We start from the raw sequence: 19,178 nt of genomic DNA, 5'->3' as shown, positions 1-19,178 counted from the left end.
GTGTCCATCGCCTCGCCTCGCCTCTCCTTACCTCTCTCAGTCGTTTCTCGTGCTTGTCGTTTTGATATAGGCCGATTTGAGAGCGTCAGCTCTCGCGTCAGCTGAGCAAAGTCGAGACAAGTCGAGACACACTAAGGGCTGGTATGCAGCGAGTAAGAGGGCGAAAAAACAATAGTTTAAGAGCGCGTGGCAAAAGTACTCATACGCGAAATTAAAAGCCTGCTGCGGTGGCCGGGAATCGAACCCGGATCAACTGCTTGGAAGGCAACTATGCTGACCATTACACCACCACCGCACAAGCGAGCGCCCCGCCACCGCGCTGAGTCGGCTTCCCGCCTGTCGGCAGCGGCCGAAGGTGATCGTACCCGGCAGGCGCATTTCGAGGCAGGCTAGGGGAGCACATCCAGACGCATTCGGACAGCGTATCCGCGCACATTTCGCATCCTTTGGCAAGAGTCGGCGCCGGCGGCGCAAGAGTACGCAGAGGACCGCGTTCTGGCGGCATCTTTAAGCAGTGCAGTGCAGGATTCAGCGTCTGCAGCATCTTCTCCACAGAATGCTACGGCGCTTGACGGCAGTCCCACTTTCCCTTGAGACATCTGCTCGGGAAGCAGCGTGAAGGTACCGCTGGCCCGAGCATCGGTGGTTCAGTGGTAGAATGCTCGCCTGCCACGCGGGCGGCCCGGGTTCGATTCCCGGCCGATGCATCATTTTGTTTTTTCTCCGGTAGGGGTGCTGCGTGTCTTTCGCACTCGAACTGCGTGAGCCATGAGAATGAACCGCGGGATTCCGTGTGGAAAGAACCAATCATGCAGCGCGGACGACTGCTCGTTTGGACTCCTGCGTGCTATTGTACATACTGGCGTCGGCCTAGCATCGCAAGTTGCCTGCCGCGCCGTGAATGCACGTGTAGCAACAGAAAAAATGAGCCAGGGAGTGCAGACTCTCTACCACTTGTATTCGGTACTTACCAAGATTCCAGAAGGTCTAACGATCGCCTGCCTCGGTAGCGCAGTAGGCAGCGCGTAAGTCTCATAATCTTAAGGTCGTGAGTTCGATCCTCACCCGGGGCATCTAATTTTCTGTGACTGAAGGTGGTGCTGTTGCTAGGGCGCCAACTTATTTCTTGTTTGTTATCCGCAACGTTTCAACGCTTCAGCGGGAAAATGTTTACTTCCTGTTATTGCTACATACAGCTTCCCTATTCCTCTTCTCCCAGCAGAGCATGAAGCCAAAAGCATTGCTCTGCGACGTTTGAGGTGCGCGCCTTGCCAGTCAGTATGTGCAAAGATGCTCGCAAAGAGAGCGACAATGCGACAAGCGACCGTACGAACGGTCGAATGAAACGGCCGCATCCGGTGTGGTCTAGTGGCTAGGATACCTGGCTTTCACCCAGGAGGCCCGGGTTCGATTCCCGGTACCGGAACGGAATTTTTTCCACACGAATCGTGACAAGTTTGAGCTGTCCGAGCGGCCGTTTCCCGTCCTGCTCGCAATATAGCTACTGTTTCGTGACCGTCAGCAGAATATAGACTAGGGAAGCAGACACACGACGACCATAGGAATGGTGTATGGCTTCATGCCACCTGATTCCAGCGTAGGGCTGAGCAACTGCATCTGCCGAGGCCCGTTAGCTCAGTTGGTTAGAGCGTCGTGCTAATAACGCGAAGGTCGTGGGTTCGATCCCCCCACGGGCCACTTCTCTTTTACTACTGCGAAAAGGCAGCGCCGATTTCAGCTGGCGAGTGTGATGACCAAATGATCATCACCCTGCGTGGAAGTTGACAGAGGATCCGAACCCGACTCGTCGGGAAGCACTACAGCATTCACTCGGCAATGGCCATAATATCTTGAATACACTGGTTAGAGAAAATGAAAGAAAATGTCCGATTGCCGATGCGTAACAACTTTGGCCCTTGTCAGTACTTGGGCGGGTGAGCGCATGGGAACACAGGGCAGTATTGGCAGTTTTACTTCCTATTTTTGTTTCTCCTTTGTTTTCGGAGCTACAGCCCGATTCGGCCAGGGAGACGCCACCGTGAAATGAAGGGGGCGTGCTGTGTGTCCATCGCCTCGCCTCGCCTCTCCTTACCTCTCTCAGTCGTTTCTCGTGCTTGTCGTTTTGATATAGGCCGATTTGAGAGCGTCAGCTCTCGCGTCAGCTGAGCAAAGTCGAGACAAGTCGAGACACACTAAGGGCTGGTATGCAGCGAGTAAGAGGGCGAAAAAACAATAGTTTAAGAGCGCGTGGCAAAAGTACTCATACGCGAAATTAAAAGCCTGCTGCGGTGGCCGGGAATCGAACCCGGATCAACTGCTTGGAAGGCAACTATGCTGACCATTACACCACCACCGCACAAGCGAGCGCCCCGCCACCGCGCTGAGTCGGCTTCCCGCCTGTCGGCAGCGGCCGAAGGTGATCGTACCCGGCAGGCGCATTTCGAGGCAGGCTAGGGGAGCACATCCAGACGCATTCGGACAGCGTATCCGCGCACATTTCGCATCCTTTGGCAAGAGTCGGCGCCGGCGGCGCAAGAGTACGCAGAGGACCGCGTTCTGGCGGCATCTTTAAGCAGTGCAGTGCAGGATTCAGCGTCTGCAGCATCTTCTCCACAGAATGCTACGGCGCTTGACGGCAGTCCCACTTTCCCTTGAGACATCTGCTCGGGAAGCAGCGTGAAGGTACCGCTGGCCCGAGCATCGGTGGTTCAGTGGTAGAATGCTCGCCTGCCACGCGGGCGGCCCGGGTTCGGTTCCCGGCCGATGCATCATTTTGTTTTTTCTCCGGTAGGGGTGCTGCGTGTCTTTCGCACTCGAACTGCGTGAGCCATGAGAATGAACCGCGGGATTCCGTGTGGAAAGAACCAATCATGCAGCGCGGACGACTGCTCGTTTGGACTCCTGCGTGCTATTGTACATACTGGCGTCGGCCTAGCATCGCAAGTTGCCTGCCGCGCCGTGAATGCACGTGTAGCAACAGAAAAAATGAGCCAGGGAGTGCAGACTCTCTACCACTTGTATTCGGTACTTACCAAGATTCCAGAAGGTCTAACGATCGCCTGCCTCGGTAGCGCAGTAGGCAGCGCGTAAGTCTCATAATCTTAAGGTCGTGAGTTCGATCCTCACCCGGGGCATCTAATTTTCTGTGACTGAAGGTGGTGCTGTTGCTAGGGCGCCAACTTATTTCTTGTTTGTTATCCGCAACGTTTCAACGCTTCAGCGGGAAAATGTTTACTTCCTGTTATTGCTACATACAGCTTCCCTATTCCTCTTCTCCCAGCAGAGCATGAAGCCAAAAGCATTGCTCTGCGACGTTTGAGGTGCGCGCCTTGCCAGTCAGTATGTGCAAAGATGCTCGCAAAGAGAGCGACAATGCGACAAGCGACCGTACGAACGGTCGAATGAAACGGCCGCATCCGGTGTGGTCTAGTGGCTAGGATACCTGGCTTTCACCCAGGAGGCCCGGGTTCGATTCCCGGTACCGGAACGGAATTTTTTCCACACGAATCGTGACAAGTTTGAGCTGTCCGAGCGGCCGTTTCCCGTCCTGCTCGCAATATAGCTACTGTTTCGTGACCGTCAGCAGAATATAGACTAGGGAAGCAGACACACGACGACCATAGGAATGGTGTATGGCTTCATGCCACCTGATTCCAGCGTAGGGCTGAGCAACTGCATCTGCCGAGGCCCGTTAGCTCAGTTGGTTAGAGCGTCGTGCTAATAACGCGAAGGTCGTGGGTTCGATCCCCCCACGGGCCACTTCTCTTTTACTACTGCGAAAAGGCAGCGCCGATTTCAGCTGGCGAGTGTGATGACCAAATGATCATCACCCTGCGTGGAAGTTGACAGAGGATCCGAACCCGACTCGTCGGGAAGCACTACAGCATTCACTCGGCAATGGCCATAATATCTTGAATACACTGGTTAGAGAAAATGAAAGAAAATGTCCGATTGCCGATGCGTAACAACTTTGGCCCTTGTCAGTACTTGGGCGGGTGAGCGCATGGGAACACAGGGCAGTATTGGCAGTTTTACTTCCTATTTTTGTTTCTCCTTTGTTTTCGGAGCTACAGCCCGATTCGGCCAGGGAGACGCCACCGTGAAATGAAGGGGGCGTGCTGTGTGTCCATCGCCTCGCCTCGCCTCTCCTTACCTCTCTCAGTCGTTTCTCGTGCTTGTCGTTTTGATATAGGCCGATTTGAGAGCGTCAGCTCTCGCGTCAGCTGAGCAAAGTCGAGACAAGTCGAGACACACTAAGGGCTGGTATGCAGCGAGTAAGAGGGCGAAAAAACAATAGTTTAAGAGCGCGTGGCAAAAGTACTCATACGCGAAATTAAAAGCCTGCTGCGGTGGCCGGGAATCGAACCCGGATCAACTGCTTGGAAGGCAACTATGCTGACCATTACACCACCACCGCACAAGCGAGCGCCCCGCCACCGCGCTGAGTCGGCTTCCCGCCTGTCGGCAGCGGCCGAAGGTGATCGTACCCGGCAGGCGCATTTCGAGGCAGGCTAGGGGAGCACATCCAGACGCATTCGGACAGCGTATCCGCGCACATTTCGCATCCTTTGGCAAGAGTCGGCGCCGGCGGCGCAAGAGTACGCAGAGGACCGCGTTCTGGCGGCATCTTTAAGCAGTGCAGTGCAGGATTCAGCGTCTGCAGCATCTTCTCCACAGAATGCTACGGCGCTTGACGGCAGTCCCACTTTCCCTTGAGACATCTGCTCGGGAAGCAGCGTGAAGGTACCGCTGGCCCGAGCATCGGTGGTTCAGTGGTAGAATGCTCGCCTGCCACGCGGGCGGCCCGGGTTCGGTTCCCGGCCGATGCATCATTTTGTTTTTTCTCCGGTAGGGGTGCTGCGTGTCTTTCGCACTCGAACTGCGTGAGCCATGAGAATGAACCGCGGGATTCCGTGTGGAAAGAACCAATCATGCAGCGCGGACGACTGCTCGTTTGGACTCCTGCGTGCTATTGTACATACTGGCGTCGGCCTAGCATCGCAAGTTGCCTGCCGCGCCGTGAATGCACGTGTAGCAACAGAAAAAATGAGCCAGGGAGTGCAGACTCTCTACCACTTGTATTCGGTACTTACCAAGATTCCAGAAGGTCTAACGATCGCCTGCCTCGGTAGCGCAGTAGGCAGCGCGTAAGTCTCATAATCTTAAGGTCGTGAGTTCGATCCTCACCCGGGGCATCTAATTTTCTGTGACTGAAGGTGGTGCTGTTGCTAGGGCGCCAACTTATTTCTTGTTTGTTATCCGCAACGTTTCAACGCTTCAGCGGGAAAATGTTTACTTCCTGTTATTGCTACATACAGCTTCCCTATTCCTCTTCTCCCAGCAGAGCATGAAGCCAAAAGCATTGCTCTGCGACGTTTGAGGTGCGCGCCTTGCCAGTCAGTATGTGCAAAGATGCTCGCAAAGAGAGCGACAATGCGACAAGCGACCGTACGAACGGTCGAATGAAACGGCCGCATCCGGTGTGGTCTAGTGGCTAGGATACCTGGCTTTCACCCAGGAGGCCCGGGTTCGATTCCCGGTACCGGAACGGAATTTTTTCCACACGAATCGTGACAAGTTTGAGCTGTCCGAGCGGCCGTTTCCCGTCCTGCTCGCAATATAGCTACTGTTTCGTGACCGTCAGCAGAATATAGACTAGGGAAGCAGACACACGACGACCATAGGAATGGTGTATGGCTTCATGCCACCTGATTCCAGCGTAGGGCTGAGCAACTGCATCTGCCGAGGCCCGTTAGCTCAGTTGGTTAGAGCGTCGTGCTAATAACGCGAAGGTCGTGGGTTCGATCCCCCCACGGGCCACTTCTCTTTTACTACTGCGAAAAGGCAGCGCCGATTTCAGCTGGCGAGTGTGATGACCAAATGATCATCACCCTGCGTGGAAGTTGACAGAGGATCCGAACCCGACTCGTCGGGAAGCACTACAGCATTCACTCGGCAATGGCCATAATATCTTGAATACACTGGTTAGAGAAAATGAAAGAAAATGTCCGATTGCCGATGCGTAACAACTTTGGCCCTTGTCAGTACTTGGGCGGGTGAGCGCATGGGAACACAGGGCAGTATTGGCAGTTTTACTTCCTATTTTTGTTTCTCCTTTGTTTTCGGAGCTACAGCCCGATTCGGCCAGGGAGACGCCACCGTGAAATGAAGGGGGCGTGCTGTGTGTCCATCGCCTCGCCTCGCCTCTCCTTACCTCTCTCAGTCGTTTCTCGTGCTTGTCGTTTTGATATAGGCCGATTTGAGAGCGTCAGCTCTCGCGTCAGCTGAGCAAAGTCGAGACAAGTCGAGACACACTAAGGGCTGGTATGCAGCGAGTAAGAGGGCGAAAAAACAATAGTTTAAGAGCGCGTGGCAAAAGTACTCATACGCGAAATTAAAAGCCTGCTGCGGTGGCCGGGAATCGAACCCGGATCAACTGCTTGGAAGGCAACTATGCTGACCATTACACCACCACCGCACAAGCGAGCGCCCCGCCACCGCGCTGAGTCGGCTTCCCGCCTGTCGGCAGCGGCCGAAGGTGATCGTACCCGGCAGGCGCATTTCGAGGCAGGCTAGGGGAGCACATCCAGACGCATTCGGACAGCGTATCCGCGCACATTTCGCATCCTTTGGCAAGAGTCGGCGCCGGCGGCGCAAGAGTACGCAGAGGACCGCGTTCTGGCGGCATCTTTAAGCAGTGCAGTGCAGGATTCAGCGTCTGCAGCATCTTCTCCACAGAATGCTACGGCGCTTGACGGCAGTCCCACTTTCCCTTGAGACATCTGCTCGGGAAGCAGCGTGAAGGTACCGCTGGCCCGAGCATCGGTGGTTCAGTGGTAGAATGCTCGCCTGCCACGCGGGCGGCCCGGGTTCGATTCCCGGCCGATGCATCATTTTGTTTTTTCTCCGGTAGGGGTGCTGCGTGTCTTTCGCACTCGAACTGCGTGAGCCATGAGAATGAACCGCGGGATTCCGTGTGGAAAGAACCAATCATGCAGCGCGGACGACTGCTCGTTTGGACTCCTGCGTGCTATTGTACATACTGGCGTCGGCCTAGCATCGCAAGTTGCCTGCCGCGCCGTGAATGCACGTGTAGCAACAGAAAAAATGAGCCAGGGAGTGCAGACTCTCTACCACTTGTATTCGGTACTTACCAAGATTCCAGAAGGTCTAACGATCGCCTGCCTCGGTAGCGCAGTAGGCAGCGCGTAAGTCTCATAATCTTAAGGTCGTGAGTTCGATCCTCACCCGGGGCATCTAATTTTCTGTGACTGAAGGTGGTGCTGTTGCTAGTGCGCCAACTTATTTCTTGTTTGTTATCCGCAACGTTTCAACGCTTCAGCGGGAAAATGTTTACTTCCTGTTATTGCTACATACAGCTTCCCTATTCCTCTTCTCCCAGCAGAGCATGAAGCCAAAAGCATTGCTCTGCGACGTTTGAGGTGCGCGCCTTGCCAGTCAGTATGTGCAAAGATGCTCGCAAAGAGAGCGACAATGCGACAAGCGACCGTACGAACGGTCGAATGAAACGGCCGCATCCGGTGTGGTCTAGTGGCTAGGATACCTGGCTTTCACCCAGGAGGCCCGGGTTCGATTCCCGGTACCGGAACGGAATTTTTTCCACACGAATCGTGACAAGTTTGAGCTGTCCGAGCGGCCGTTTCCCGTCCTGCTCGCAATATAGCTACTGTTTCGTGACCGTCAGCAGAATATAGACTAGGGAAGCAGACACACGACGACCATAGGAATGGTGTATGGCTTCATGCCACCTGATTCCAGCGTAGGGCTGAGCAACTGCATCTGCCGAGGCCCGTTAGCTCAGTTGGTTAGAGCGTCGTGCTAATAACGCGAAGGTCGTGGGTTCGATCCCCCCACGGGCCACTTCTCTTTTACTACTGCGAAAAGGCAGCGCCGATTTCAGCTGGCGAGTGTGATGACCAAATGATCATCACCCTGCGTGGAAGTTGACAGAGGATCCGAACCCGACTCGTCGGGAAGCACTACAGCATTCACTCGGCAATGGCCATAATATCTTGAATACACTGGTTAGAGAAAATGAAAGAAAATGTCCGATTGCCGATGCGTAACAACTTTGGCCCTTGTCAGTACTTGGGCGGGTGAGCGCATGGGAACACAGGGCAGTATTGGCAGTTTTACTTCCTATTTTTGTTTCTCCTTTGTTTTCGGAGCTACAGCCCGATTCGGCCAGGGAGACGCCACCGTGAAATGAAGGGGGCGTGCTGTGTGTCCATCGCCTCGCCTCGCCTCTCCTTACCTCTCTCAGTCGTTTCTCGTGCTTGTCGTTTTGATATAGGCCGATTTGAGAGCGTCAGCTCTCGCGTCAGCTGAGCAAAGTCGAGACAAGTCGAGACACACTAAGGGCTGGTATGCAGCGAGTAAGAGGGCGAAAAAACAATAGTTTAAGAGCGCGTGGCAAAAGTACTCATACGCGAAATTAAAAGCCTGCTGCGGTGGCCGGGAATCGAACCCGGATCAACTGCTTGGAAGGCAACTATGCTGACCATTACACCACCACCGCACAAGCGAGCGCCCCGCCACCGCGCTGAGTCGGCTTCCCGCCTGTCGGCAGCGGCCGAAGGTGATCGTACCCGGCAGGCGCATTTCGAGGCAGGCTAGGGGAGCACATCCAGACGCATTCGGACAGCGTATCCGCGCACATTTCGCATCCTTTGGCAAGAGTCGGCGCCGGCGGCGCAAGAGTACGCAGAGGACCGCGTTCTGGCGGCATCTTTAAGCAGTGCAGTGCAGGATTCAGCGTCTGCAGCATCTTCTCCACAGAATGCTACGGCGCTTGACGGCAGTCCCACTTTCCCTTGAGACATCTGCTCGGGAAGCAGCGTGAAGGTACCGCTGGCCCGAGCATCGGTGGTTCAGTGGTAGAATGCTCGCCTGCCACGCGGGCGGCCCGGGTTCGGTTCCCGGCCGATGCATCATTTTGTTTTTTCTCCGGTAGGGGTGCTGCGTGTCTTTCGCACTCGAACTGCGTGAGCCATGAGAATGAACCGCGGGATTCCGTGTGGAAAGAACCAATCATGCAGCGCGGACGACTGCTCGTTTGGACTCCTGCGTGCTATTGTACATACTGGCGTCGGCCTAGCATCGCAAGTTGCCTGCCGCGCCGTGAATGCACGTGTAGCAACAGAAAAAATGAGCCAGGGAGTGCAGACTCTCTACCACTTGTATTCGGTACTTACCAAGATTCCAGAAGGTCTAACGATCGCCTGCCTCGGTAGCGCAGTAGGCAGCGCGTAAGTCTCATAATCTTAAGGTCGTGAGTTCGATCCTCACCCGGGGCATCTAATTTTCTGTGACTGAAGGTGGTGCTGTTGCTAGTGCGCCAACTTATTTCTTGTTTGTTATCCGCAACGTTTCAACGCTTCAGCGGGAAAATGTTTACTTCCTGTTATTGCTACATACAGCTTCCCTATTCCTCTTCTCCCAGCAGAGCATGAAGCCAAAAGCATTGCTCTGCGACGTTTGAGGTGCGCGCCTTGCCAGTCAGTATGTGCAAAGATGCTCGCAAAGAGAGCGACAATGCGACAAGCGACCGTACGAACGGTCGAATGAAACGGCCGCATCCGGTGTGGTCTAGTGGCTAGGATACCTGGCTTTCACCCAGGAGGCCCGGGTTCGATTCCCGGTACCGGAACGGAATTTTTTCCACACGAATCGTGACAAGTTTGAGCTGTCCGAGCGGCCGTTTCCCGTCCTGCTCGCAATATAGCTACTGTTTCGTGACCGTCAGCAGAATATAGACTAGGGAAGCAGACACACGACGACCATAGGAATGGTGTATGGCTTCATGCCACCTGATTCCAGCGTAGGGCTGAGCAACTGCATCTGCCGAGGCCCGTTAGCTCAGTTGGTTAGAGCGTCGTGCTAATAACGCGAAGGTCGTGGGTTCGATCCCCCCACGGGCCACTTCTCTTTTACTACTGCGAAAAGGCAGCGCCGATTTCAGCTGGCGAGTGTGATGACCAAATGATCATCACCCTGCGTGGAAGTTGACAGAGGATCCGAACCCGACTCGTCGGGAAGCACTACAGCATTCACTCGGCAATGGCCATAATATCTTGAATACACTGGTTAGAGAAAATGAAAGAAAATGTCCGATTGCCGATGCGTAACAACTTTGGCCCTTGTCAGTACTTGGGCGGGTGAGCGCATGGGAACACAGGGCAGTATTGGCAGTTTTACTTCCTATTTTTGTTTCTCCTTTGTTTTCGGAGCTACAGCCCGATTCGGCCAGGGAGACGCCACCGTGAAATGAAGGGGGCGTGCTGTGTGTCCATCGCCTCGCCTCGCCTCTCCTTACCTCTCTCAGTCGTTTCTCGTGCTTGTCGTTTTGATATAGGCCGATTTGAGAGCGTCAGCTCTCGCGTCAGCTGAGCAAAGTCGAGACAAGTCGAGACACACTAAGGGCTGGTATGCAGCGAGTAAGAGGGCGAAAAAACAATAGTTTAAGAGCGCGTGGCAAAAGTACTCATACGCGAAATTAAAAGCCTGCTGCGGTGGCCGGGAATCGAACCCGGATCAACTGCTTGGAAGGCAACTATGCTGACCATTACACCACCACCGCACAAGCGAGCGCCCCGCCACCGCGCTGAGTCGGCTTCCCGCCTGTCGGCAGCGGCCGAAGGTGATCGTACCCGGCAGGCGCATTTCGAGGCAGGCTAGGGGAGCACATCCAGACGCATTCGGACAGCGTATCCGCGCACATTTCGCATCCTTTGGCAAGAGTCGGCGCCGGCGGCGCAAGAGTACGCAGAGGACCGCGTTCTGGCGGCATCTTTAAGCAGTGCAGTGCAGGATTCAGCGTCTGCAGCATCTTCTCCACAGAATGCTACGGCGCTTGACGGCAGTCCCACTTTCCCTTGAGACATCTGCTCGGGAAGCAGCGTGAAGGTACCGCTGGCCCGAGCATCGGTGGTTCAGTGGTAGAATGCTCGCCTGCCACGCGGGCGGCCCGGGTTCGATTCCCGGCCGATGCATCATTTTGTTTTTTCTCCGGTAGGGGTGCTGCGTGTCTTTCGCACTCGAACTGCGTGAGCCATGAGAATGAACCGCGGGATTCCGTGTGGAAAGAACCAATCATGCAGCGCGGACGACTGCTCGTTTGGACTCCTGCGTGCTATTGTACATACTGGCGTCGGCCTAGCATCGCAAGTTGCCTGCCGCGCCGTGAATGCACGTGTAGCAACAGAAAAAATGAGCCAGGGAGTGCAGACTCTCTACCACTTGTATTCGGTACTTACCAAGATTCCAGAAGGTCTAACGATCGCCTGCCTCGGTAGCGCAGTAGGCAGCGCGTAAGTCTCATAATCTTAAGGTCGTGAGTTCGATCCTCACCCGGGGCATCTAATTTTCTGTGACTGAAGGTGGTGCTGTTGCTAGGGCGCCAACTTATTTCTTGTTTGTTATCCGCAACGTTTCAACGCTTCAGCGGGAAAATGTTTACTTCCTGTTATTGCTACATACAGCTTCCCTATTCCTCTTCTCCCAGCAGAGCATGAAGCCAAAAGCATTGCTCTGCGACGTTTGAGGTGCGCGCCTTGCCAGTCAGTATGTGCAAAGATGCTCGCAAAGAGAGCGACAATGCGACAAGCGACCGTACGAACGGTCGAATGAAACGGCCGCATCCGGTGTGGTCTAGTGGCTAGGATACCTGGCTTTCACCCAGGAGGCCCGGGTTCGATTCCCGGTACCGGAACGGAATTTTTTCCACACGAATCGTGACAAGTTTGAGCTGTCCGAGCGGCCGTTTCCCGTCCTGCTCGCAATATAGCTACTGTTTCGTGACCGTCAGCAGAATATAGACTAGGGAAGCAGACACACGACGACCATAGGAATGGTGTATGGCTTCATGCCACCTGATTCCAGCGTAGGGCTGAGCAACTGCATCTGCCGAGGCCCGTTAGCTCAGTTGGTTAGAGCGTCGTGCTAATAACGCGAAGGTCGTGGGTTCGTTCCCCCCACGGGCCACTTCTCTTTTACTACTGCGAAAAGGCAGCGCCGATTTCAGCTGGCGAGTGTGATGACCAAATGATCATCACCCTGCGTGGAAGTTGACAGAGGATCCGAACCCGACTCGTCGGGAAGCACTACAGCATTCACTCGGCAATGGCCATAATATCTTGAATACACTGGTTAGAGAAAATGAAAGAAAATGTCCGATTGCCGATGCGTAACAACTTTGGCCCTTGTCAGTACTTGGGCGGGTGAGCGCATGGGAACACAGGGCAGTATTGGCAGTTTTACTTCCTATTTTTGTTTCTCCTTTGTTTTCGGAGCTACAGCCCGATTCGGCCAGGGAGACGCCACCGTGAAATGAAGGGGGCGTGCTGTGTGTCCATCGCCTCGCCTCGCCTCTCCTTACCTCTCTCAGTCGTTTCTCGTGCTTGTCGTTTTGATATAGGCCGATTTGAGAGCGTCAGCTCTCGCGTCAGCTGAGCAAAGTCGAGACAAGTCGAGACACACTAAGGGCTGGTATGCAGCGAGTAAGAGGGCGAAAAAACAATAGTTTAAGAGCGCGTGGCAAAAGTACTCATACGCGAAATTAAAAGCCTGCTGCGGTGGCCGGGAATCGAACCCGGATCAACTGCTTGGAAGGCAACTATGCTGACCATTACACCACCACCGCACAAGCGAGCGCCCCGCCACCGCGCTGAGTCGGCTTCCCGCCTGTCGGCAGCGGCCGAAGGTGATCGTACCCGGCAGGCGCATTTCGAGGCAGGCTAGGGGAGCACATCCAGACGCATTCGGACAGCGTATCCGCGCACATTTCGCATCCTTTGGCAAGAGTCGGCGCCGGCGGCGCAAGAGTACGCAGAGGACCGCGTTCTGGCGGCATCTTTAAGCAGTGCAGTGCAGGATTCAGCGTCTGCAGCATCTTCTCCACAGAATGCTACGGCGCTTGACGGCAGTCCCACTTTCCCTTGAGACATCTGCTCGGGAAGCAGCGTGAAGGTACCGCTGGCCCGAGCATCGGTGGTTCAGTGGTAGAATGCTCGCCTGCCACGCGGGCGGCCCGGGTTCGATTCCCGGCCGATGCATCATTTTGTTTTTTCTCCGGTAGGGGTGCTGCGTGTCTTTCGCACTCGAACTGCGTGAGCCATGAGAATGAACCGCGGGATTCCGTGTGGAAAGAACCAATCATGCAGCGCGGACGACTGCTCGTTTGGACTCCTGCGTGCTATTGTACATACTGGCGTCGGCCTAGCATCGCAAGTTGCCTGCCGCGCCGTGAATGCACGTGTAGCAACAGAAAAAATGAGCCAGGGAGTGCAGACTCTCTACCACTTGTATTCGGTACTTACCAAGATTCCAGAAGGTCTAACGATCGCCTGCCTCGGTAGCGCAGTAGGCAGCGCGTAAGTCTCATAATCTTAAGGTCGTGAGTTCGATCCTCACCCGGGGCATCTAATTTTCTGTGACTGAAGGTGGTGCTGTTGCTAGGGCGCCAACTTATTTCTTGTTTGTTATCCGCAACGTTTCAACGCTTCAGCGGGAAAATGTTTACTTCCTGTTATTGCTACATACAGCTTCCCTATTCCTCTTCTCCCAGCAGAGCATGAAGCCAAAAGCATTGCTCTGCGACGTTTGAGGTGCGCGCCTTGCCAGTCAGTATGTGCAAAGATGCTCGCAAAGAGAGCGACAATGCGACAAGCGACCGTACGAACGGTCGAATGAAACGGCCGCATCCGGTGTGGTCTAGTGGCTAGGATACCTGGCTTTCACCCAGGAGGCCCGGGTTCGATTCCCGGTACCGGAACGGAATTTTTTCCACACGAATCGTGACAAGTTTGAGCTGTCCGAGCGGCCGTTTCCCGTCCTGCTCGCAATATAGCTACTGTTTCGTGACCGTCAGCAGAATATAGACTAGGGAAGCAGACACACGACGACCATAGGAATGGTGTATGGCTTCATGCCACCTGATTCCAGCGTAGGGCTGAGCAACTGCATCTGCCGAGGCCCGTTAGCTCAGTTGGTTAGAGCGTCGTGCTAATAACGCGAAGGTCGTGGGTTCGATCCCCCCACGGGCCACTTCTCTTTTACTACTGCGAAAAGGCAGCGCCGATTTCAGCTGGCGAGTGTGATGACCAAATGATCATCACCCTGCGTGGAAGTTGACAGAGGATCCGAACCCGACTCGTCGGGAAGCACTACAGCATTCACTCGGCAATGGCCATAATATCTTGAATACACTGGTTAGAGAAAATGAAAGAAAGTGTCCGATTGCCGATGCGTAACAACTTTGGCCCTTGTCAGTACTTGGGCGGGTGAGCGCATGGGAACACAGGGCAGTATTGGCAGTTTTACTTCCTATTTTTGTTTCTCCTTTGTTTTCGGAGCTACAGCCCGATTCGGCCAGGGAGACGCCACCGTGAAATGAAGGGGGCGTGCTGTGTGTCCATCGCCTCGCCTCGCCTCTCCTTACCTCTCTCAGTCGTTTCTCGTGCTTGTCGTTTTGATATAGGCCGATTTGAGAGCGTCAGCTCTCGCGTCAGCTGAGCAAAGTCGAGACAAGTCGAGACACACTAAGGGCTGGTATGCAGCGAGTAAGAGGGCGAAAAAACAATAGTTTAAGAGCGCGTGGCAAAAGTACTCATACGCGAAATTAAAAGCCTGCTGCGGTGGCCGGGAATCGAACCCGGATCAACTGCTTGGAAGGCAACTATGCTGACCATTACACCACCACCGCACAAGCGAGCGCCCCGCCACCGCGCTGAGTCGGCTTCCCGCCTGTCGGCAGCGGCCGAAGGTGATCGTACCCGGCAGGCGCATTTCGAGGCAGGCTAGGGGAGCACATCCAGACGCATTCGGACAGCGTATCCGCGCACATTTCGCATCCTTTGGCAAGAGTCGGCGCCGGCGGCGCAAGAGTACGCAGAGGACCGCGTTCTGGCGGCATCTTTAAGCAGTGCAGTGCAGGATTCAGCGTCTGCAGCATCTTCTCCACAGAATGCTACGGCGCTTGACGGCAGTCCCACTTTCCCTTGAGACATCTGCTCGGGAAGCAGCGTGAAGGTACCGCTGGCCCGAGCATCGGTGGTTCAGTGGTAGAATGCTCGCCTGCCACGCGGGCGGCCCGGGTTCGGTTCCCGGCCGATGCATCATTTTGTTTTTTCTCCGGTAGGGGTGCTGCGTGTCTTTCGCACTCGAACTGCGTGAGCCATGAGAATGAACCGCGGGATTCCGTGTGGAAAGAACCAATCATGCAGCGCGGACGACTGCTCGTTTGGACTCCTGCGTGCTATTGTACATACTGGCGTCGGCCTAGCATCGCAAGTTGCCTGCCGCGCCGTGAATGCACGTGTAGCAACAGAAAAAATGAGCCAGGGAGTGCAGACTCTCTACCACTTGTATTCGGTACTTACCAAGATTCCAGAAGGTCTAACGATCGCCTGCCTCGGTAGCGCAGTAGGCAGCGCGTAAGTCTCATAATCTTAAGGTCGTGAGTTCGATCCTCACCCGGGGCATCTAATTTTCTGTGACTGAAGGTGGTGCTGTTGCTAGGGCGCCAACTTATTTCTTGTTTGTTATCCGCAACGTTTCAACGCTTCAGCGGGAAAATGTTTACTTCCTGTTATTGCTACATACAGCTTCCCTATTCCTCTTCTCCCAGCAGAGCATGAAGCCAAAAGCATTGCTCTGCGACGTTTGAGGTGCGCGCCTTGCCAGTCAGTATGTGCAAAGATGCTCGCAAAGAGAGCGACAATGCGACAAGCGACCGTACGAACGGTCGAATGAAACGGCCGCATCCGGTGTGGTCTAGTGGCTAGGATACCTGGCTTTCACCCAGGAGGCCCGGGTTCGATTCCCGGTACCGGAACGGAATTTTTTCCACACGAATCGTGACAAGTTTGAGCTGTCCGAGCGGCCGTTTCCCGTCCTGCTCGCAATATAGCTACTGTTTCGTGACCGTCAGCAGAATATAGACTAGGGAAGCAGACACACGACGACCATAGGAATGGTGTATGGCTTCATGCCACCTGATTCCAGCGTAGGGCTGAGCAACTGCATCTGCCGAGGCCCGTTAGCTCAGTTGGTTAGAGCGTCGTGCTAATAACGCGAAGGTCGTGGGTTCGATCCCCCCACGGGCCACTTCTCTTTTACTACTGCGAAAAGGCAGCGCCGATTTCAGCTGGCGAGTGTGATGACCAAATGATCATCACCCTGCGTGGAAGTTGACAGAGGATCCGAACCCGACTCGTCGGGAAGCACTACAGCATTCACTCGGCAATGGCCATAATATCTTGAATACACTGGTTAGAGAAAATGAAAGAAAATGTCCGATTGCCGATGCGTAACAACTTTGGCCCTTGTCAGTACTTGGGCGGGTGAGCGCATGGGAACACAGGGCAGTATTGGCAGTTTTACTTCCTATTTTTGTTTCTCCTTTGTTTTCGGAGCTACAGCCCGATTCGGCCAGGGAGACGCCACCGTGAAATGAAGGGGGCGTGCTGTGTGTCCATCGCCTCGCCTCGCCTCTCCTTACCTCTCTCAGTCGTTTCTCGTGCTTGTCGTTTTGATATAGGCCGATTTGAGAGCGTCAGCTCTCGCGTCAGCTGAGCAAAGTCGAGACAAGTCGAGACACACTAAGGGCTGGTATGCAGCGAGTAAGAGGGCGAAAAAACAATAGTTTAAGAGCGCGTGGCAAAAGTACTCATACGCGAAATTAAAAGCCTGCTGCGGTGGCCGGGAATCGAACCCGGATCAACTGCTTGGAAGGCAACTATGCTGACCATTACACCACCACCGCACAAGCGAGCGCCCCGCCACCGCGCTGAGTCGGCTTCCCGCCTGTCGGCAGCGGCCGAAGGTGATCGTACCCGGCAGGCGCATTTCGAGGCAGGCTAGGGGAGCACATCCAGACGCATTCGGACAGCGTATCCGCGCACATTTCGCATCCTTTGGCAAGAGTCGGCGCCGGCGGCGCAAGAGTACGCAGAGGACCGCGTTCTGGCGGCATCTTTAAGCAGTGCAGTGCAGGATTCAGCGTCTGCAGCATCTTCTCCACAGAATGCTACGGCGCTTGACGGCAGTCCCACTTTCCCTTGAGACATCTGCTCGGGAAGCAGCGTGAAGGTACCGCTGGCCCGAGCATCGGTGGTTCAGTGGTAGAATGCTCGCCTGCCACGCGGGCGGCCCGGGTTCGATTCCCGGCCGATGCATCATTTTGTTTTTTCTCCGGTAGGGGTGCTGCGTGTCTTTCGCACTCGAACTGCGTGAGCCATGAGAATGAACCGCGGGATTCCGTGTGGAAAGAACCAATCATGCAGCGCGGACGACTGCTCGTTTGGACTCCTGCGTGCTATTGTACATACTGGCGTCGGCCTAGCATCGCAAGTTGCCTGCCGCGCCGTGAATGCACGTGTAGCAACAGAAAAAATGAGCCAGGGAGTGCAGACTCTCTACCACTTGTATTCGGTACTTACCAAGATTCCAGAAGGTCTAACGATCGCCTGCCTCGGTAGCGCAGTAGGCAGCGCGTAAGTCTCATAATCTTAAGGTCGTGAGTTCGATCCTCACCCGGGGCATCTAATTTTCTGTGACTGAAGGTGGTGCTGTTGCTAGGGCGCCAACTTATTTCTTGTTTGTTATCCGCAACGTTTCAACGCTTCAGCGGGAAAATGTTTACTTCCTGTTATTGCTACATACAGCTTCCCTATTCCTCTTCTCCCAGCAGAGCATGAAGCCAAAAGCATTGCTCTGCGACGTTTGAGGTGCGCGCCTTGCCAGTCAGTATGTGCAAAGATGCTCGCAAAGAGAGCGACAATGCGACAAGCGACCGTACGAACGGTCGAATGAAACGGCCGCATCCGGTGTGGTCTAGTGGCTAGGATACCTGGCTTTCACCCAGGAGGCCCGGGTTCGATTCCCGGTACCGGAACGGAATTTTTTCCACACGAATCGTGACAAGTTTGAGCTGTCCGAGCGGCCGTTTCCCGTCCTGCTCGCAATATAGCTACTGTTTCGTGACCGTCAGCAGAATATAGACTAGGGAAGCAGAAACACGACGACCATAGGAATGGTGTATGGCTTCATGCCACCTGATTCCAGCGTAGGGCTGAGCAACTGCATCTGCCGAGGCCCGTTAGCTCAGTTGGTTAGAGCGTCGTGCTAATAACGCGAAGGTCGTGGGTTCGATCCCCCCACGGGCCACTTCTCTTTTACTACTGCGAAAAGGCAGCGCCGATTTCAGCTGGCGAGTGTGATGACCAAATGATCATCACCCTGCGTGGAAGTTGACAGAGGATCCGAACCCGACTCGTCGGGAAGCACTACAGCATTCACTCGGCAATGGCCATAATATCTTGAATACACTGGTTAGAGAAAATGAAAGAAAATGTCCGATTGCCGATGCGTAACAACTTTGGCCCTTGTCAGTACTTGGGCGGGTGAGCGCATGGGAACACAGGGCAGTATTGGCAGTTTTACTTCCTATTTTTGTTTCTCCTTTGTTTTCGGAGCTACAGCCCGATTCGGCCAGGGAGACGCCACCGTGAAATGAAGGGGGCGTGCTGTGTGTCCATCGCCTCGCCTCGCCTCTCCTTACCTCTCTCAGTCGTTTCTCGTGCTTGTCGTTTTGATATAGGCCGATTTGAGAGCGTCAGCTCTCGCGTCAGCTGAGCAAAGTCGAGACAAGTCGAGACACACTAAGGGCTGGTATGCAGCGAGTAAGAGGGCGAAAAAACAATAGTTTAAGAGCGCGTGGCAAAAGTACTCATACGCGAAATTAAAAGCCTGCTGCGGTGGCCGGGAATCGAACCCGGATCAACTGCTTGGAAGGCAACTATGCTGACCATTACACCACCACCGCACAAGCGAGCGCCCCGCCACCGCGCTGAGTCGGCTTCCCGCCTGTCGGCAGCGGCCGAAGGTGATCGTACCCGGCAGGCGCATTTCGAGGCAGGCTAGGGGAGCACATCCAGACGCATTCGGACAGCGTATCCGCGCACATTTCGCATCCTTTGGCAAGAGTCGGCGCCGGCGGCGCAAGAGTACGCAGAGGACCGCGTTCTGGCGGCATCTTTAAGCAGTGCAGTGCAGGATTCAGCGTCTGCAGCATCTTCTCCACAGAATGCTACGGCGCTTGACGGCAGTCCCACTTTCCCTTGAGACATCTGCTCGGGAAGCAGCGTGAAGGTACCGCT

General features: G+C 54.8%; 46 non-coding genes across 46 annotated transcripts; 36 read left to right on the top strand and 10 right to left on the bottom strand.

Annotated features, from left to right (window-relative positions):
* Window positions 1-223: 223 nt before the first annotated feature.
* On the bottom strand, window positions 224-295 carry Trnag-ucc. Its single transcript has one exon. It is a non-coding gene; the product is annotated as a tRNA-Gly (tRNA).
* Window positions 296-636: 341 nt separating this feature from the next.
* On the top strand, window positions 637-707 carry Trnag-gcc. Its single transcript has one exon. It is a non-coding gene; the product is annotated as a tRNA-Gly (tRNA).
* A 293-nt stretch (window positions 708-1,000) lies between these two features.
* Window positions 1,001-1,073, top strand: Trnam-cau. The gene has a single exon. It is a non-coding gene; the product is annotated as a tRNA-Met (tRNA).
* Window positions 1,074-1,354: 281 nt separating this feature from the next.
* Trnae-uuc lies at window positions 1,355-1,426 on the top strand. Its single transcript has one exon. It is a non-coding gene; the product is annotated as a tRNA-Glu (tRNA).
* Window positions 1,427-1,624: 198 nt separating this feature from the next.
* Window positions 1,625-1,698, top strand: Trnai-aau. The gene has a single exon. It is a non-coding gene; the product is annotated as a tRNA-Ile (tRNA).
* Window positions 1,699-2,284: 586 nt separating this feature from the next.
* Window positions 2,285-2,356, bottom strand: Trnag-ucc. The gene has a single exon. It is a non-coding gene; the product is annotated as a tRNA-Gly (tRNA).
* Window positions 2,357-2,697: 341 nt separating this feature from the next.
* Trnag-gcc lies at window positions 2,698-2,768 on the top strand. The gene has a single exon. It is a non-coding gene; the product is annotated as a tRNA-Gly (tRNA).
* A 293-nt stretch (window positions 2,769-3,061) lies between these two features.
* On the top strand, window positions 3,062-3,134 carry Trnam-cau. The gene has a single exon. It is a non-coding gene; the product is annotated as a tRNA-Met (tRNA).
* Window positions 3,135-3,415: 281 nt separating this feature from the next.
* Window positions 3,416-3,487, top strand: Trnae-uuc. Its single transcript has one exon. It is a non-coding gene; the product is annotated as a tRNA-Glu (tRNA).
* A 198-nt stretch (window positions 3,488-3,685) lies between these two features.
* On the top strand, window positions 3,686-3,759 carry Trnai-aau. The gene has a single exon. It is a non-coding gene; the product is annotated as a tRNA-Ile (tRNA).
* Window positions 3,760-4,345: 586 nt separating this feature from the next.
* On the bottom strand, window positions 4,346-4,417 carry Trnag-ucc. The gene has a single exon. It is a non-coding gene; the product is annotated as a tRNA-Gly (tRNA).
* A 341-nt stretch (window positions 4,418-4,758) lies between these two features.
* Trnag-gcc lies at window positions 4,759-4,829 on the top strand. Its single transcript has one exon. It is a non-coding gene; the product is annotated as a tRNA-Gly (tRNA).
* A 293-nt stretch (window positions 4,830-5,122) lies between these two features.
* Window positions 5,123-5,195, top strand: Trnam-cau. Its single transcript has one exon. It is a non-coding gene; the product is annotated as a tRNA-Met (tRNA).
* Window positions 5,196-5,476: 281 nt separating this feature from the next.
* Trnae-uuc lies at window positions 5,477-5,548 on the top strand. Its single transcript has one exon. It is a non-coding gene; the product is annotated as a tRNA-Glu (tRNA).
* Window positions 5,549-5,746: 198 nt separating this feature from the next.
* Trnai-aau lies at window positions 5,747-5,820 on the top strand. The gene has a single exon. It is a non-coding gene; the product is annotated as a tRNA-Ile (tRNA).
* A 586-nt stretch (window positions 5,821-6,406) lies between these two features.
* Window positions 6,407-6,478, bottom strand: Trnag-ucc. Its single transcript has one exon. It is a non-coding gene; the product is annotated as a tRNA-Gly (tRNA).
* A 341-nt stretch (window positions 6,479-6,819) lies between these two features.
* Window positions 6,820-6,890, top strand: Trnag-gcc. Its single transcript has one exon. It is a non-coding gene; the product is annotated as a tRNA-Gly (tRNA).
* A 293-nt stretch (window positions 6,891-7,183) lies between these two features.
* Window positions 7,184-7,256, top strand: Trnam-cau. The gene has a single exon. It is a non-coding gene; the product is annotated as a tRNA-Met (tRNA).
* Window positions 7,257-7,537: 281 nt separating this feature from the next.
* Trnae-uuc lies at window positions 7,538-7,609 on the top strand. Its single transcript has one exon. It is a non-coding gene; the product is annotated as a tRNA-Glu (tRNA).
* Window positions 7,610-7,807: 198 nt separating this feature from the next.
* Trnai-aau lies at window positions 7,808-7,881 on the top strand. The gene has a single exon. It is a non-coding gene; the product is annotated as a tRNA-Ile (tRNA).
* Window positions 7,882-8,467: 586 nt separating this feature from the next.
* Window positions 8,468-8,539, bottom strand: Trnag-ucc. Its single transcript has one exon. It is a non-coding gene; the product is annotated as a tRNA-Gly (tRNA).
* A 341-nt stretch (window positions 8,540-8,880) lies between these two features.
* Trnag-gcc lies at window positions 8,881-8,951 on the top strand. The gene has a single exon. It is a non-coding gene; the product is annotated as a tRNA-Gly (tRNA).
* Window positions 8,952-9,244: 293 nt separating this feature from the next.
* On the top strand, window positions 9,245-9,317 carry Trnam-cau. Its single transcript has one exon. It is a non-coding gene; the product is annotated as a tRNA-Met (tRNA).
* A 281-nt stretch (window positions 9,318-9,598) lies between these two features.
* Window positions 9,599-9,670, top strand: Trnae-uuc. Its single transcript has one exon. It is a non-coding gene; the product is annotated as a tRNA-Glu (tRNA).
* A 198-nt stretch (window positions 9,671-9,868) lies between these two features.
* Trnai-aau lies at window positions 9,869-9,942 on the top strand. The gene has a single exon. It is a non-coding gene; the product is annotated as a tRNA-Ile (tRNA).
* Window positions 9,943-10,528: 586 nt separating this feature from the next.
* Trnag-ucc lies at window positions 10,529-10,600 on the bottom strand. Its single transcript has one exon. It is a non-coding gene; the product is annotated as a tRNA-Gly (tRNA).
* A 341-nt stretch (window positions 10,601-10,941) lies between these two features.
* Trnag-gcc lies at window positions 10,942-11,012 on the top strand. Its single transcript has one exon. It is a non-coding gene; the product is annotated as a tRNA-Gly (tRNA).
* Window positions 11,013-11,305: 293 nt separating this feature from the next.
* Window positions 11,306-11,378, top strand: Trnam-cau. The gene has a single exon. It is a non-coding gene; the product is annotated as a tRNA-Met (tRNA).
* Window positions 11,379-11,659: 281 nt separating this feature from the next.
* Window positions 11,660-11,731, top strand: Trnae-uuc. Its single transcript has one exon. It is a non-coding gene; the product is annotated as a tRNA-Glu (tRNA).
* Window positions 11,732-11,929: 198 nt separating this feature from the next.
* Trnai-aau lies at window positions 11,930-12,003 on the top strand. Its single transcript has one exon. It is a non-coding gene; the product is annotated as a tRNA-Ile (tRNA).
* Window positions 12,004-12,589: 586 nt separating this feature from the next.
* Trnag-ucc lies at window positions 12,590-12,661 on the bottom strand. The gene has a single exon. It is a non-coding gene; the product is annotated as a tRNA-Gly (tRNA).
* Window positions 12,662-13,002: 341 nt separating this feature from the next.
* On the top strand, window positions 13,003-13,073 carry Trnag-gcc. The gene has a single exon. It is a non-coding gene; the product is annotated as a tRNA-Gly (tRNA).
* A 293-nt stretch (window positions 13,074-13,366) lies between these two features.
* Trnam-cau lies at window positions 13,367-13,439 on the top strand. The gene has a single exon. It is a non-coding gene; the product is annotated as a tRNA-Met (tRNA).
* A 281-nt stretch (window positions 13,440-13,720) lies between these two features.
* On the top strand, window positions 13,721-13,792 carry Trnae-uuc. Its single transcript has one exon. It is a non-coding gene; the product is annotated as a tRNA-Glu (tRNA).
* A 198-nt stretch (window positions 13,793-13,990) lies between these two features.
* On the top strand, window positions 13,991-14,064 carry Trnai-aau. The gene has a single exon. It is a non-coding gene; the product is annotated as a tRNA-Ile (tRNA).
* Window positions 14,065-14,650: 586 nt separating this feature from the next.
* Window positions 14,651-14,722, bottom strand: Trnag-ucc. Its single transcript has one exon. It is a non-coding gene; the product is annotated as a tRNA-Gly (tRNA).
* A 341-nt stretch (window positions 14,723-15,063) lies between these two features.
* Window positions 15,064-15,134, top strand: Trnag-gcc. The gene has a single exon. It is a non-coding gene; the product is annotated as a tRNA-Gly (tRNA).
* Window positions 15,135-15,427: 293 nt separating this feature from the next.
* On the top strand, window positions 15,428-15,500 carry Trnam-cau. The gene has a single exon. It is a non-coding gene; the product is annotated as a tRNA-Met (tRNA).
* Window positions 15,501-15,781: 281 nt separating this feature from the next.
* Window positions 15,782-15,853, top strand: Trnae-uuc. Its single transcript has one exon. It is a non-coding gene; the product is annotated as a tRNA-Glu (tRNA).
* A 198-nt stretch (window positions 15,854-16,051) lies between these two features.
* Window positions 16,052-16,125, top strand: Trnai-aau. Its single transcript has one exon. It is a non-coding gene; the product is annotated as a tRNA-Ile (tRNA).
* A 586-nt stretch (window positions 16,126-16,711) lies between these two features.
* Trnag-ucc lies at window positions 16,712-16,783 on the bottom strand. Its single transcript has one exon. It is a non-coding gene; the product is annotated as a tRNA-Gly (tRNA).
* A 341-nt stretch (window positions 16,784-17,124) lies between these two features.
* On the top strand, window positions 17,125-17,195 carry Trnag-gcc. Its single transcript has one exon. It is a non-coding gene; the product is annotated as a tRNA-Gly (tRNA).
* Window positions 17,196-17,488: 293 nt separating this feature from the next.
* On the top strand, window positions 17,489-17,561 carry Trnam-cau. The gene has a single exon. It is a non-coding gene; the product is annotated as a tRNA-Met (tRNA).
* A 281-nt stretch (window positions 17,562-17,842) lies between these two features.
* Window positions 17,843-17,914, top strand: Trnae-uuc. The gene has a single exon. It is a non-coding gene; the product is annotated as a tRNA-Glu (tRNA).
* Window positions 17,915-18,112: 198 nt separating this feature from the next.
* Trnai-aau lies at window positions 18,113-18,186 on the top strand. Its single transcript has one exon. It is a non-coding gene; the product is annotated as a tRNA-Ile (tRNA).
* A 586-nt stretch (window positions 18,187-18,772) lies between these two features.
* Trnag-ucc lies at window positions 18,773-18,844 on the bottom strand. The gene has a single exon. It is a non-coding gene; the product is annotated as a tRNA-Gly (tRNA).
* Between the last annotated feature and the right edge of the window lie 334 nt (window positions 18,845-19,178).

The sequence above is a fragment of the Schistocerca americana genome, unplaced genomic scaffold (genome assembly GCF_021461395.2).
Source record: "Schistocerca americana isolate TAMUIC-IGC-003095 unplaced genomic scaffold, iqSchAmer2.1 HiC_scaffold_133, whole genome shotgun sequence".
Lineage (NCBI taxonomy): Eukaryota > Metazoa > Arthropoda > Insecta > Orthoptera > Acrididae > Schistocerca > Schistocerca americana.
This window is presented reverse-complemented; position numbering and strand designations above follow the sequence as displayed.